We start from the raw sequence: 14,931 nt of genomic DNA, 5'->3' as shown, positions 1-14,931 counted from the left end.
GAGCAGTTAATCAAAATAAGTCTAAGAAAACACCATAAAATGAACAAAATTACAAAAATCAATACACACATTTTAAAATAATGACTCTGAATATGAATGATTTAAGTTCAACATTAAGTAGACATGGATCCAGATTGGATTTAAAAAGCAGGATCCAACTTTTCTGCTAACTCTGAGAAACATACCTTACTCTCAAAGGCAGATAACACCACAGGATGAATGGGGAAAGATACCCCAGCAAATGGAACTAGAAAATAAGTTGGTGAAGCTATTCTAATATCAAACAAAATAGATTTCAAACTAAATCTGGTCAGAAGAAATGAGGTTCACATCACGTTCAAGATGATATGACAGTTCTAACCACGTATGCACCAAATACAGGTACACTCAGTTTCATAAAGCAAATATTTCTAGATGTGAACCCAGCACAGCAACAGTGGGAGATTTCAGGGTCCCACTGTCACATTATTATAAAACAATGACAGCATCCAGACAAAAAATAACAGCAGAGAAACATCAGAGTTAAATGGAACCATAGTCAAGTGGACATAACAGACAGCTACAGAATATTCCACCTAAACACTCCTGGAACTTTTGCAAAGATAAACCACATATTAGGACATATAGGAAGCCTCAGGGATTCTGGAAAGATTTAAACAACATCTTGTATTCTTTCTGACAACAATGGAACACAGATATCACCAGGGAGAGAAAGTAGAGAAAGCACACAAATTTGTAAAGATTAAACAAATTACTGCTGAACAATGAAAGGTGAAAAAATAGGAAGGAAATAAAAAAATTCCTAGAATTTAAGGAAAATGACAATACAACATCCTTATAGGACATAATAAAGAAAGTTCTATGAGGAACATTCATTATTGTCATTTCCTAGATCAAATACTTGGGAGAACTCAAATGACTTAGTGATTTAATTATTGCTGTAGACAAACAATCACGAACCACACTTCAAAGCAATAGACAGGGAGAAATGACTGAGACCAGAACAGAAATAAAGCCAGTTCTTTGAAAAGATAAACACAAAGAACAGTTAACTTAATTAAACAAAAGAAAGAGAGAAGACCTAAGCTAGAGAGAGAGAGAGAGAGACAGAGAGAGATGAAAAGAGAGATATTGCAATGGGTACCAATGAAGCCCATTTTAAAAAGTCAAAAAAAAAAGCCAAACAAACCAAAAACAGTCCTATTCCACTAAATTGAAAAATTTTTAAAAGAGATGACTTTCTATATGCATATGACCTACCCGAATTAACCCATGTTGAATTAAATAATTTTACCAGACCTTGTGCTGACAAGTTCATTTCAGCTTGACACAAGCTATAGCCATTTTGGAAAAGGGAAACTTTAATTGTTTAACTGAGAAAATATCCACAACCAGATGCCCTGAGGACAAGTGTTTAGTGCATTATCCTGACTAATGATGGACGTGGGCGGGTCCAGCTCACTATGAGTGGTGCCATATGGGTGCTTGTGATCCTGAATACTGTAAGAAAGCAAGCTAGGCCGGGTGGTGGTGGCACACACCTTTAATTCCCAGCACTCAGGAGGCAGAGGCAGGCGGATCTCTGAGAGTTTGAGGCCAGCCTGGTCTACAAGAGCTAGTTCCAAGACAAGCTCCTAAGCTACAGAGAAACCCTGTCTCGATAAACAAACGAACGAAGAGAGAGAGAGAGAGAGAGAGAGAGAGAGAGAGAGAGAGAGAGAGAGAGAGAGAGAGAGAAAGCTTGGCAAGCATGCAGCAAGCCAGGAAGGAGCACACACCCATGGCCTCTACAGCAGCTTCCACCTCAGCTTCCTGACTGATGCTCTGGCCCTGACTTCCCCAGGTGATGAGTGTAACCTGAATGTTTTAAGCTGAAATAACCCTTTTCTCCTCAAGTTGCTTTTGGTCATGGTGTTTTATCTTAGCAATAGAAAATAAACTAAGGCAGAGCTATACTCAGAAATAAGATTAGAACAGTAATGAATCTCTCCTAATTAAAAAAAAATCAAAAGCACAGGCCCAGGTGATAGAAAAAAAATTTAAAAAGAGAATAGGAAGGTGGGTCTCCAAATGCCTTTAATGAAGCCAGTATTACCCCAATACCAAAGCCAGAAAGTGACATACACAAAAAGAAAATGACAGATGAATCACCCTGATGAATATAGACAAAAACAACAATAACAAAAAACATCAAAAAAACCACAATAAAATACAGACAAACTGAATACAAGGTCACATCTAAAAAAATCATTTGTTATGCTAAAATTGAGGGAGATAAAATGGGGAAGTTGGGTAGATATGATGAAAATACATTTTATACATGCAAAATAAATAAATAACGATTTTTAGGAGATGCTGGAAATGTAGTATCCAAACATAAAGTTATCAATCCAAGTCTCTCAGAGCAAGTTCCGTGTGTTTTTATCCCGACTAGAACACTTATGATTTGGATCACAGATGCTTTGTTCTTACTGCAGTCTGTTCATAGGAAGAAGATGGAAAACACGTGAAGATCCACAGGCTCTGTCATCAAATCCTACCCCCGGGAATTGTTTCCTGGGCCTTTGGAGAACGGTTTCCCTGGCAGGTGTGATGAGACAGGCCCACAATGCCGGCACTCAGTCCTATCTGTAAACTAGTTTAGAAAACCAAGCCCCTCCCCAAAGTGTCCATTTCGAAATGCAAACAGTGTATTGAAGGACAGTAGAAGGTAGAGAAGTTCGAGGCAACAGCATCAGTAGTGTCCTGTGTGCGCAAACACTTAGTGATAAGCCAGTCTGTGAAGTCTCATTTATATACGTGACGGGAGCAATTTTAATATGAATAACCTTATATATTTCCATATTCTGCACAGGAATCACCAAGAAACAATTAAACGTCTCTGAAAATGAATGTGAATTGTACAAATAAATCTTCCTGACCCTTAAAACATAAAAACAAGAACTGTCTGTCTAAATTGCCAAACGCCTGCTTGGGGAAGAGTGGTCTCATCGAGGACCCGTAGATCTAAACTCTGCTACATATACTGGTCTGTAAGTCGGAAGAACAATTCAACTTGTGAGCATTTTCTGGAAAATCATGACCATACTCAGTACAACCTTATGGCTTCCACTATGCCCTTGGAATGTCCTTCTGCTTTACGGTAAATTGGAAAACACACAGATATGTGTCTATAATTTGAGTTTGAGTTTACTTCCATACCACATAGACCCGCCTTAGTGCTTTTATTGTAAATAATTTACACTAGAAATGCTGACTCACGAAACCGAGGTCAGGGAGATTGTTATTTAAGCAAACAAAATCAATCCCGAATCACTTTAGACTTCAAGCCCTGTGGCTTATCTGACAAGAACTGGTGGGCTTGATGTGGCAGCCGATGAGTATAGGAGATGATTTCCACGTAATAGGAGCATCCCCACTTCCCTGAACTTAGGAGCCTCCTTGCTGAAGTTCGCCCAGGACAATCTTCCTCTTCTTGTTTTGCCCAAAGTGGCAACCAAACTTCCTTTATGCAAATAAATAAATACCAAGTAGCTTAATCTGATAAATACTTTTAAGAAAATTAAGATATGCTAAACCCCTATTTCCTCCTGACCTGAAAAGGGGAGAAATGGAATTATGGGAACAGCAGAGGCCAGCACTAAGAGCAGAGTGCCTAGGGACGGGGCTTGGTCTGCAGCAACTGTTCTCAGCCATAGCTTGAAGTTAAGCCTGGGTGGTAAGGATATCACTAAAAACCAGTCACCAAATGAAGCATGGGATCCAGGCCTGGCAAATCCCAAATCCTTGGGAGGTCGAGGAAGGAGGACTGGCCTAAGAACCACAGTGAAACTGTCTCAAAACTAAAAGGAGGCTTGGGGAAAGAAATCTACCCTCATGTGCACAAGGTCATAGGTTCAATGCCAGCACTATACAGTGTTTTAGGAGAGTCACTAAAGCTCATCTTTTAAGGGGTTCATTTCCTTTTTTGTTGATGTCAATTGGTTGATTCACTCTTGTACAATGATTGGTGTAACACTGAGTGCCAGCTACTGTAGTAGCTCAGGTTATCATAACTGAATAAAGAATAAGAGTTTGGGCCCCTCCATTCAGTAGCGTCCTAGTGAGAGAACAGGCTGTCACTGCTCAGACAGGGCAGGGGTGGTGGCTGGTGCCCCAGCGGCATCTGTGCTTATCTGCCTGAGGGATTGGGGAAGTGCCCTGGAGAAGGAACGGCACCATGACGTGAAGAGCAGATATAGGAACAAAACACAAATGGGTGTGGAGGGATGGAACTGAAATCTAGAGCATGCTGGAGTTGGCCGTGAGAACCTGGATACGTCAGTCACGAGAGGAGAGAACGCAGAAACACAGGTTCTCCAGGAGCACTTGGTCTACCTCATGCAGCTGTGTGGGGCGGAGCCCTTTGACCACCTCCCATTCTCACCATCTGTGTCTGTCCTTAGTAATCTAATGGCAACACAAACCTCCTCCTGCGACTCAACTGCTGTCTATACACAAGGAAAACAGCAGAGATGCTGTAAGAAAACTGAGATACGGATAAAATACATCTGGAATACAGTGAGCAATGGGCAGTGTTGGGCATGTTGATTTAGAGCAAAGTTTAGCACTAAAAAGATGTTTTACAAACACGTGCATAAATGATGCTCACACATATATGCAGAAAGAGTGGAGAGGGGTTGGGCCAGGGTATGCGGAAACATGAGACAGAGTAAGAACAAAGGAAACAAGGCCTGCTGGAGCATCAATCTGTGTTGGAACTCTTCAATGTCACCTTACTTCAGGGTGAGGGATAATGACATTCAAGGAGAGAAATCTTGTGTCGAAGAAGAACCCAAACCCAATTCCAAGTTAGGACATCTCTGCCTTCAGAGACTTAGAGGTTCTATCAGGAAGTAAACATGATGACTTCATTTTTAAGAAACTGTGGGAATGATTTAACACACAGTAGGGTTTTTTTTTAAATGTGTGCGACAGGTTGCAACACTGTCATTGTGTTGGGGTCACTGAAGGGAAATGATGGTCGAATCTGCTTTTGGTTTTAGTGGCTTTGGTCCATGGTAAGATGGCTCCCTTGCTTCTGGGTCATGGTGAGGCAGAGCACCATGCTAGCAAAGCAAGGCAGAAGAAAGTTGCTTATCTCACAGAAGCCAAAAATCAGAAAGAAGGAAAAGCAAGGGGAGAGGGGACAAGACACATATTTCCAGAGCAAGCTCTGAGCATCTTTTTCCACCGATGAGGTCATACCTCTAACCACTTCCCAGTGGTACCACTGAGTTGTGAATCCACCCAGAGATTGACCAGTTGATTAGGTCTGAGCCCACAGGATCCAATCACTTCCCTAAAGTCTGTTCTGAATCATGAGTCTGTGGGGTACCTATCAAATCTGAACCATAAGAGTTATGAGAAAAAATGAAGCTACAGTCCTCCGTAGTGGCATCAGTCAGGCCCCAACTATTTTACTTGGCAAGACACCGTCAGCCACAGAGGACATTGGCCAGGCTGAGCAGCAAGCAGACAGTGAAGAACTTTAGAATGATCTGATACCATAGCTGTCTCAAACACCCCAGTACTTCTGGATAACGGAATAATGATGCTATGTATATTTTGGAAACAGTCTCACAATCCAGGGACTCAGGGGCTCATGTTTCAAGAGAATTCTCGCAAGAGGCACCAGCTTATTCTTGTTGGCCGATTGTTTTACAGCTCAGGAATAAGCTTTTCTGATTTTCTCAGGCTTCAAACCTACCGATCCAAGCCAGGCACAGACTGCAGGATCCTACAGGATCCTGGCTATACGCACTGGGCTATGACCAGAGACACTAGAGAGAAGGCATCATGAACAGTGTGAACAAGGAGGGATGCAAACATGGTTCATATCATCAGACTGCAGACTAGAATATCTCTGTAACTCTGAGGGGGCAATGATAATCTCAATAACCAAGTAAAGCACAGCCAGTCACATGTGACCATCAGCATTTCTAACTAGTCTTACTGCATAAGCTTACCTGTCTCCTCATACAGCATAACCTCCAGCATTTTTTCTTTGCATTCTAATCTTGCTCTCCAAGATATAATTAACCAAAACCCAACTATTCCATATAATTTTCCCCAGGAAGCTAAGCTTCAGAGCATATGAGAATACACACTCTGGAATCCAGAGATGTGAATTAGAATTCTGGCTCTCCTCCTGATGGAGTGGACCATCATCATGCATTCTCATCTCTGGGCCCTACTTTCTCTATCACTGACAGCGTAGCAACATTCTCCCACCTTTATCATCTAATTTAATCTCTTTAAGACACATCAAAGGAATACATTAGATGATATAAAAGATAGAGTGCTAGCTGTCTTCCCAACACTTCCATTCTTTGCTTCTCTCTCTAGAATTTTCTAATATAGAAAAAGGAGAAAATCCTGAGCAATCTGCTTATTGTGTGTTCCTATGAGATGAAGACATGATCTTAGTGGGAAGCTTTGAGGTAGACGAGAGAATGAAGGATTCTAAAGGATGCTGACATCCATACAGCACTCAGGATAATGGTCTTAGAGCAGGTAGAGTGAGGGTTTCCAGATACCCATCATTGAAGAAGAATAGAAAGTTCTGGAAAGAGGGCAGAGGGTTACAAAAGATACACATTCTTTGTGGGGTATAGGTGAGTGTGTGTGTATCAAAATGTCCTGTAGATTTGTTATCATTATTATTATTTTGAAATTATAGTGTGGGGATTATAGAGTTTGGAATGTGTTTAAATTGAGTTATTTTTTTTCTTTCTATTGTAAGTTTTTCACATAGCAGATTTTGATCACATTCTTTCCTCTCCCCCTGTTCCTCTCAGGTCCTCTCTACCTTCTACCCTCATAACTTCATATTCCTGTCTCTCAAAAACAAAACAAAGCCAGAAAATAACAACAAAAAGAAAATCAAAATAAACTTTAGAAAAAGAAAATTAGTAAGACAAAAATACAATCAAAACAAAACAAAAAGTACACACACACTGGAGTCTGTTTTGTGTTAGCAACTACTCATGGCTTGAAGCCTGCCTTGGAATGTGGTTGCTACATCCAGAGACACCCCACTGGAGAAACCTGATTTTTGCCTTCCAAGCAGGTATTAACTGCAAATAACTTCTTGGTTAGGGATAGGGCTTTGTGTCCGCTTTCCCTTTGCAGGGCTGGAATTTTCTTCTGGTTTGAGCCTGCTCTACATCTTAGCAGAACAATAGTAGTAGGTGCTCCCCTTGGTTCATGACCGAGGTAATCTCAGGTTCTAGGTCACACAAGCACTGTATCATATGGGTTCCATCTCATGGAGTGGGAACATGGGGTTACTAAAGATACATACATTGAGAGAAGGAATGTATGTATGCATCATAAGCTGCAGTAAATTCATTAACATTTTTATGTATTCTTAGTTCTTTGTGAATTTCATATAATGTGATTTGGTCATATTCACCGTCTCTCCCCCAACACCTCCTAGATCCATTACCCTTTCCAACCGTTTTCCCCTTTAGGATTTTCTTCTCATCAAAACCAATTTATGCTGCCAAAGTACTCTTGGATATGTGACTTTCACCTGCAGCATGGCTGACTTATCAGGAGCTACACCTTAGGGAAAATGACACTCCATTTCCTAATAGCTATCGAGCCTCTGTACTGATCACCATCTGCTAGAGGTTAGCATGGATGCCTTCCAAGGTATACGTTCTTTTTTATTTTATTTTATTTATTTATTTTAAGACAGAGTTTCTCTGTGTAGCATTGGCTGTCCTGAAACTCACTCTGTAGACCAGGTTGGCCTTGAACTCAGAGATTCTCCTGCTTCTGCCTCTCAAGTACTAGGATTAAAGGCGTGCGCCACCACTGTCCAGCCAAGGTATTCATTCTTGACAACCCTTTCAACTACAGTCATTCCACTGTTATCAAAGACACTCCAATTGGAGCTTGTTTCCTTCCTGGCAAAACTGGCCTTTGGGCAAGGAACATGGTATCCGGAAATGGATAAGCAGGACTGTCAAATCTTGCCAACACAAGGTAAGATGGTTTTGAAATTTTCCTGCCTTTGAAAATGGTCTGTCAGTTACTCTAGGCCTTAGCCAAGGTTGGTTGCTTCAATGTTGCAAATGAGACTTCGGGTGATTGCCCAGGTAGCCAGTTGTCTCTCATTTGCTGCACATTTTGGAAGTTGTTTGATTGCACTTCCCGCTTACTCAAGTAATATTATTTCCCTTCTTGGATCTTCAGTGGGGTAGAAGACTAGATAGTTGTAGTTACTTTCCTCTCATGACTTGGCCAAGTTATTATACAAGACTTAAACTAGTTAGGATAGTATAATTATTAAATATATTTGTTATTATTGTATATGATTTTGTTTTAAGCTTAGAACTCTCTTATTTAAACAAAAGGGGGAGGTGCTAAGGGAAATCTTACAGTCAGTAGTTACCCACTGGGGCGTGGCCTCTTATATTATTTATGCCAATGTAAAGCTTGCATCTGGCCTCTTTTCTGGCTGCGGTATTCAGTTTCTGTTCTCTGTCCCAGCAGAGGATTCTGATTTGTGAGTCTACCTCTAAATAAATAACCATCTATTATTCTCAATTCTGACCTAGTGTGGGATTTCTTTTAAGCATCCTTCTTCAATTTTCATTCCAGTCATACAGCACAGAGGAGGCAAAACCTTGGGGTTCAGCAGAACTGACATGAAACAGAGGCAAGGATCGTTATGGAGAATTGTGTATTGACATCTGAGGTTCATCATTTTCTAATTTTATTAATGGATCTGAGTTTGTTCTAGTATCTTGGAGTCATGAGTCTTGAACAATAAATCTTGAACAATAAATATCTACTTCTATAGTGATATCAACAACAGTGGTTTATATTTAATAGGCACTGGCTTAAAGTCATCAATGTATAACAGGGATATGTCTGAAGACCTGATTAAGTCAGCCTTCCCAACTGACATGAAGACAAGTGCTATCCAGTTTATAGTGGAGAAACTGAGGCATAGCAAGGCATGGCCCACAGACATCTACAATTACATTAAATAATATAAAAATTCCATTTCAACACTTCTCATAGTGAGATGAGACATTCTATTTGAAGTATGCCGTGTAAGTTAAACACTGCTCTGTGACTCCAACTCCAACGTAAATCAAGATACACACAGACACAGTATGGGCCCAGGTGTTCACCCTGAGTCCTGCTCCCTGGCCACAGGGCAAACCTCTCAGCTCGCTCTCTTGCCTGGGTATGACTTTTTGCAATAAAAGTCGTGTGCAGTCACTCCAGGATCAGCAAGTCTAGCAAACAGGAGTTGCAAGAGCTCTTTTGGCCCTGCTTCCACTGGGGCTCACTGATAAGGAATTTGTCTTCCACTGGGATTGCATCAGCTGCTACCCAGAATGTCCCGAGAGACTCAAGTGAGTGCACAGATGGAAATCAATTCACCTCAATCTTCAGGGGCTGAAGGAAGCATTCCTTCCGGCACATCTGTTACTATGTGTGTGCTTAGAAGGCACATACATGCCCACATGCTCCTAGACAACTGCAGATAAGTGGAAGTTTGACCCCTGTGTTGACCCTGGCATGGAGTGGGAGGCAGAGAAGAGCCACAATTTTGTTGTAAGTTGGCAGTTTTTAAAAATTGTTTTACTAGGGGTAGGGAGCACCTGCAAACTCCATCAGGAAAAGAAAGGGGCTGTTTATGGCGTCTAAGTCAAGGAATAGCTGGAGCAGGGGGAGAGGAGGCAAGAAAAACAGGAAGGAAGAGCAAGGTCCTCCAAGATGCCACTTCCAATGTACCAGTGGCACTTCTAATGACAACCGGCAGCAGAAAATGACACACAACAAGCCCAGGACGTGACTTTCTCTGTATCTTACCTCCCACTTCACCCACATTAACTCTTCTGTTCTCATTATTCACATATAGAAAAATCAATATAAAAATTTCCTTTAGCAATATGGTTATTTTTACCTTGACAGACCCATCAAATAATCAGAAATCCAAGGGTCCGGGTACACTGAACATGATTAATGATTAGCAAAGCTCAGGTGATGTCTGTAGCTACATCATTGGATGGCAAGTCAGGAGAGACTGGTATGTGGGAGTTGCGTATAGACACAGGGGCTCCTCTGACCCCCATCTCACAGCCAGCAGGATGGGATGATGTCACTGACCCACATCAGCCACCAGGCTTACTGTCATAAACAGGGGTTTCATCAGTTGGGTCTCAGTGCTGTGTATCGCTGGAATGCTAGAACACGTGAGGAAACAGTGCCGAGGCCTTTATTAGCCGCTTGCCTCTGAGACAAGTGGCATGTCCTCTTCGAGCAAGGAAAATAGACCTTAAGTGTCCATCAATCTGTAGGTGATCTGAGGTGTCTAAACATTAGGGGACAGCGAATCCAGCTATGAGTGCTGTCATTAAAAGACCCAAAGGAAGTAGTCACTCAATTGTAAAGATAAATACATGAACAAGAGAAAAGCGTGGAGTGTACTCCAGACACATGTAGGGTTAGCCCTGCCCATTTTGGGGGCGTGTTCACCTCGGGCTAATGTTTACGTATAAATCTGGCAAGCATGAGCCCCGCTCTCTTTTTTTTGTATTTCCTGCTCATCGCGTCTGCCCTGGGGAATAGCTGAGGCAAGCAGAGCAGACCCAAGAAATTGCTGCTACCAAGAAAACATGTTTTACTCTATTCTTTCCCAAGCTTTCTCAGGCTTTCTGTGGACTCAGTTGTCCACACGTTGGGCAGCCATTCTGTTGTAGGAGCTGCGGGCTGTGTTCCTGCCACCAGCTCCCAGCTGCCTGGCTAGCTTATTCCCCGAAATAACAACACACAAACTGTATTCTTTTAAACACTGCTTGGCCCATTATATCTAGCCTCTTCTCGGCTAACTCTCGCACCTGGACTAGCCCATTTCTAATAATGTGTGTAGCACCCCAAGGTGTGCTTACCGGGAAGATTCTAGCCTACATCCATCCTGGGTCGGAGCTTTATCGCATCTGCCCCAGAGAGGAGAGCTATTGAGTCTGAGCTCACTTCCTCTTCCTCCCAGCATTCTGTTCTGTTTACTCCACCCACCTATGTTCTAACCTATGAGGGCCAAGCAGTTTGTTTATTTTTTAACCAATGACCTTCCTCCATCAGACACATAAATCCTTGGAGACTAAAAATACCCAGTGTCTAACTGGAGGCTCAGTAGGAAGAAATTGTCCTGAATACCTGGTAAATCGGGAATACCAAAAAGAGCTGGGAGAGTAGAGACCTCAACAGATCAGTTCTCAGGATTCCAGCTCAGGCACAGAATCAATGGTGAATGATTGCCTAGCAATGTGAGGCCTTGGTTTCAAACCTCAGCATAGGATTGGGGAGTAAGTGCTGGCCTGGGTGTGCAACTCAGAGGAGTGATGTGTGTGTGTGTGTGTCTGTGTGTGTGTGTCTGTGTGCGTGTGTAGGTGGTGCTGGCCTGGATGTGCAACTCAAAGGAGTGATGTGTGTGTGTGTCTGTGTGTGTGTGTGTGTGTATAGGTGGTGCTGGCCTGGATGTGCAACTCAGATGTGTGTGTGTGTGTGTTAGGGAGTAGGTGCTGGCCTAGGTGTGCAACTCAGAGGTATGATGTGTGTGTGTGTGTGTGTTAGGGAGTAGGTGCTGGCCTGGGTGTGCAACTCAGAGGTATGATGTGTGTGTGTGTGTGTGTGTGTTAGGGAGTAGGTGCTGGCCTGGGTGTGCAACTCAGAGGTATGATGTGTGTGTATGTTAGGGAGTAGGTGCTGGCCTGGGTGTGCAACTCAGAGGTATGGTGTGTGTGTGTGTGTGTGTGTGTGTGTGTGTGTGAATAGGTACTTGCCTGGGTGTTCAACTCAGAGGTATGGTGTGTGTGGCGGGTGTTGGCCTGGGTATGCAACTCGATGTGTGATATGTATGTGTGTGTAAGTGAGTAGGTGCTAGGTCTGAGTGTACAGCTATGTGATATACGTGTGAGGGAGTGCTATGTCTGGGTGTGCAACTGAGTTTTGTTATGTGTGGGGTTAGTAGGTGCCAGGGCAGGGTGTGCAGCTCAGATGTATAGTGACTTCCTACAGCTCTCCTGTCCTTGCAGAGCCTATGTCTTTGTCATTACAGTACCTGCTGCAATTTGGTGATTGCTGCAACTTAGCTTTGTATTTACACAAGAGAAGGACACCCAGGAGAAGGTAATAGGACCTGGCCAGCTAATGAGACCTCCTGCCCTGTGCATGAAATAATTCAATAGTGTTCCTGGCTAGGGGGAGCCAGGAATGCAAGCTCTCACCCACTGCCTCAACTGCTGCAGATGCCTTCAAAGACCACAGCTGTTCAGACATACAGCCCTGCTAGTCCTAAAGTCCTGGTTAAATAATGACACAGACCCACAGAATGCCCTTGCTGAAGAAGAGCAAATCCTCTGAGCAGTGAGAAAAAACAAAACGTAGTCCCTGGAATGAAAAAAAAAATCTCTAGTGTCTTTGGCTAGTAGATGCCCAGTGGTGTAAGCTTCCATACGTAGTTAATATCAACAGCAATTTCTCTTGTATCGTTTTGAACTTAGAATTTTTCTTTCAAACAAAAGCATGTTTTTGCTTTTGTACAGCACAGGAATCCAGACTGGTCTGGCTTAGAAATTTCACTGACATGGCTACATATCTACCACAGAGTCAGACACAGGACTTCTGTGTAACCGGCAGTGACATAATCGAAACCAGGCTCACATTTATTTAAGTAGCATGGTTCTGATTGAATGAAAATATTTTAGTTAGTCGTACAACACTTTGGGGGGAAATTTACAGATGTCTCCCCTGCTCCACTGATTCCTCACTTACCTACAGGAACATTGTTTGGGGTGGGGGAAGAAGGGGGAGAAGGAGTGAGTGAGTGAGTGAGTGAGTGAGTGAGTGAGTGAGTGAGTGAAAGGGAGGGAGGGAGGGAGGGAAGGAGAGAGAGAGAGAGAATATGAGAATATTATATTTCGGCTATGCACAATGGCACCTTTAAGAAATCAGCCAACCAGTAAAAATCTAAATAGTCGTGGTTGAAAAAAATAACAAAACTCTTCACTGCTTCCAGTTAATATTCACAGGACTCAAGGGGAGCAGGGCTTTCAAGGGTTCAATATCTATAAATGCTACTGTTGTCCCCCAAACACGTGTCTTGGATTCATAAGAGAAGCAGGGAGCTTTTACCATAATGGGGTGAGGGTATGAGTTTAAAGTAGAGAAACAAGCCATTAAGAAACAGAATTAAAATCCACAAGTGAGCACTTGATGGTCTGGGATTTGAACACCACTTGTTGGAGACATTTTTTCCTCATTCACTAATGTTTTACAGAGATGGAAAGTGCTTGTGGTGTGTAACACTGCTGACCAAGAGGGTGTTTGTCTTTTCATTTAAAATTTGGATGTTTCAATCAAGAACTTTGTGCTTGCAGCGCTGATGGTAAAGCCATCGCTCCATCTGCTAAATCACGTCGGGATGGAAAGCCAACTCGACTCTAAATGAAAGGCCAGTGTCCTCATCTTCCAGCCTCACACCGTTCTCAGGAGTTTCTGTAATCTGACTGTGACACAGTCTCTAGCCTTTCACCTCATCTGTGCTGACCCTGGACACTAAACGAGCTGCAAAGCCCTGAAGTCTGTGTTCCTCTTTTATCCCGTTTCAAGAATGTATTCATATTAATGCTACACAGGAAACTGAACCAACACAAGCCTGCAGCTCCTGATGAGCCAGTACTAGCCCAGGAAGCAGCATGATTTTTCAGAAGAAATTTATGATGTCTATAAATTCACCTTCAAGGTACCTATGACTGGAAGGAAATAACTCGAGTTTTGAAAACTCCGTCTTTAACCTAGTCCCTTCCTATTGGTTACTTCATCAAAAACACTGGAACTTCAAAATGGAAAGTTGATGGAGATCCAAATAAGCTTCAAGTTGGAATTCAGTTCTTTGAAACTGAAGTTTGCTATATGACTTCCATTTGTTGATTCACGCCAAGGAGAGTTCCATCTGGGAACATGGAAGAAAGGGAAGGGAAGGTGTCATTAGATTCATGGGCAGGTTATTCTGCAGTGTGGCCTCTAGAAGGGCCATGGGAATACCCTGACACTGAGAAGCTGAATATTGAGAAAGTGATGTAAGAGTCACCTATAAACCCCAAGAATGGGTGGGTAAGAAACATAGAAAGATCAGAGGAAAGATGCTAGTTCTCACAACAGCAAGGTCTGTTCTCCCAAGCACTGGGGAATAGAGGCATCAATCGATATCATTACAGTCTCACTTGATGTATCCTTGCCTAGGAAAGAAGAGCCAAACCCAGAACAAACATATGTGTGTATGTATGTATGTATGTATGTATGTATGTGTATAAGTTGTCTACCTCTACTTCATGAGAGAACATATACAAAATAAACACATTTATAAATACAGAGAAGAGAAAGTTGTGTTGTAATTTCATGTTGCATTTTTTTTATCTATGTAGAACTGTGGGACAGCCTCATTGCAGGTAAATACAGAAACACTCAGACAGACTCCAAAAATGACAGTGAGTTTCATCTAAGCTGATGCACCTGGTGGGTCTTCTGTGTCCCTCAACAACATGATACTATTCGCAAAAGGACACTGGAGGATACCTCTCCATAGGTATGCCATGCCTTTAGGAATGAAGACTATGTTTTTAACTAGCATTCTGAATAATTACCTGCATTTTTGAATAGGTTAAAACAATCCCTCTGAGTTATATATTTAAGTTGTGTAGATTTATGGAACATAACATATTAGTTTAAAGACAAACAGCCATATCTTAAAATAGAGATTTCAAATAGAAATACAATTTGGGCAGGAATTGCTATTAAAGGAATTTTGAACCTAATAAATCTTTAGCTCTGCAAATGTCTCAAAGTTTCAGAGAGACGGCT

General features: G+C 42.2%; 1 protein-coding gene across 4 annotated transcripts in view; it reads right to left on the bottom strand.

Annotated features, from left to right (window-relative positions):
* Positions 1–14,931, bottom strand: part of Piezo2 (piezo type mechanosensitive ion channel component 2) — a 347,577-nt gene that overhangs the window by 194,806 nt on the left and 137,840 nt on the right. The gene's annotated exons all lie outside the window — the stretch shown is intronic.

Source organism: Chionomys nivalis, chromosome 14 (genome assembly GCF_950005125.1).
Source record: "Chionomys nivalis chromosome 14, mChiNiv1.1, whole genome shotgun sequence".
NCBI classification, from domain to species: domain Eukaryota; kingdom Metazoa; phylum Chordata; class Mammalia; order Rodentia; family Cricetidae; genus Chionomys; species Chionomys nivalis.
The sequence above is the reverse complement of the archived record's forward strand: the minus strand, read 5'-3'. Positions and strand labels throughout refer to the sequence as shown.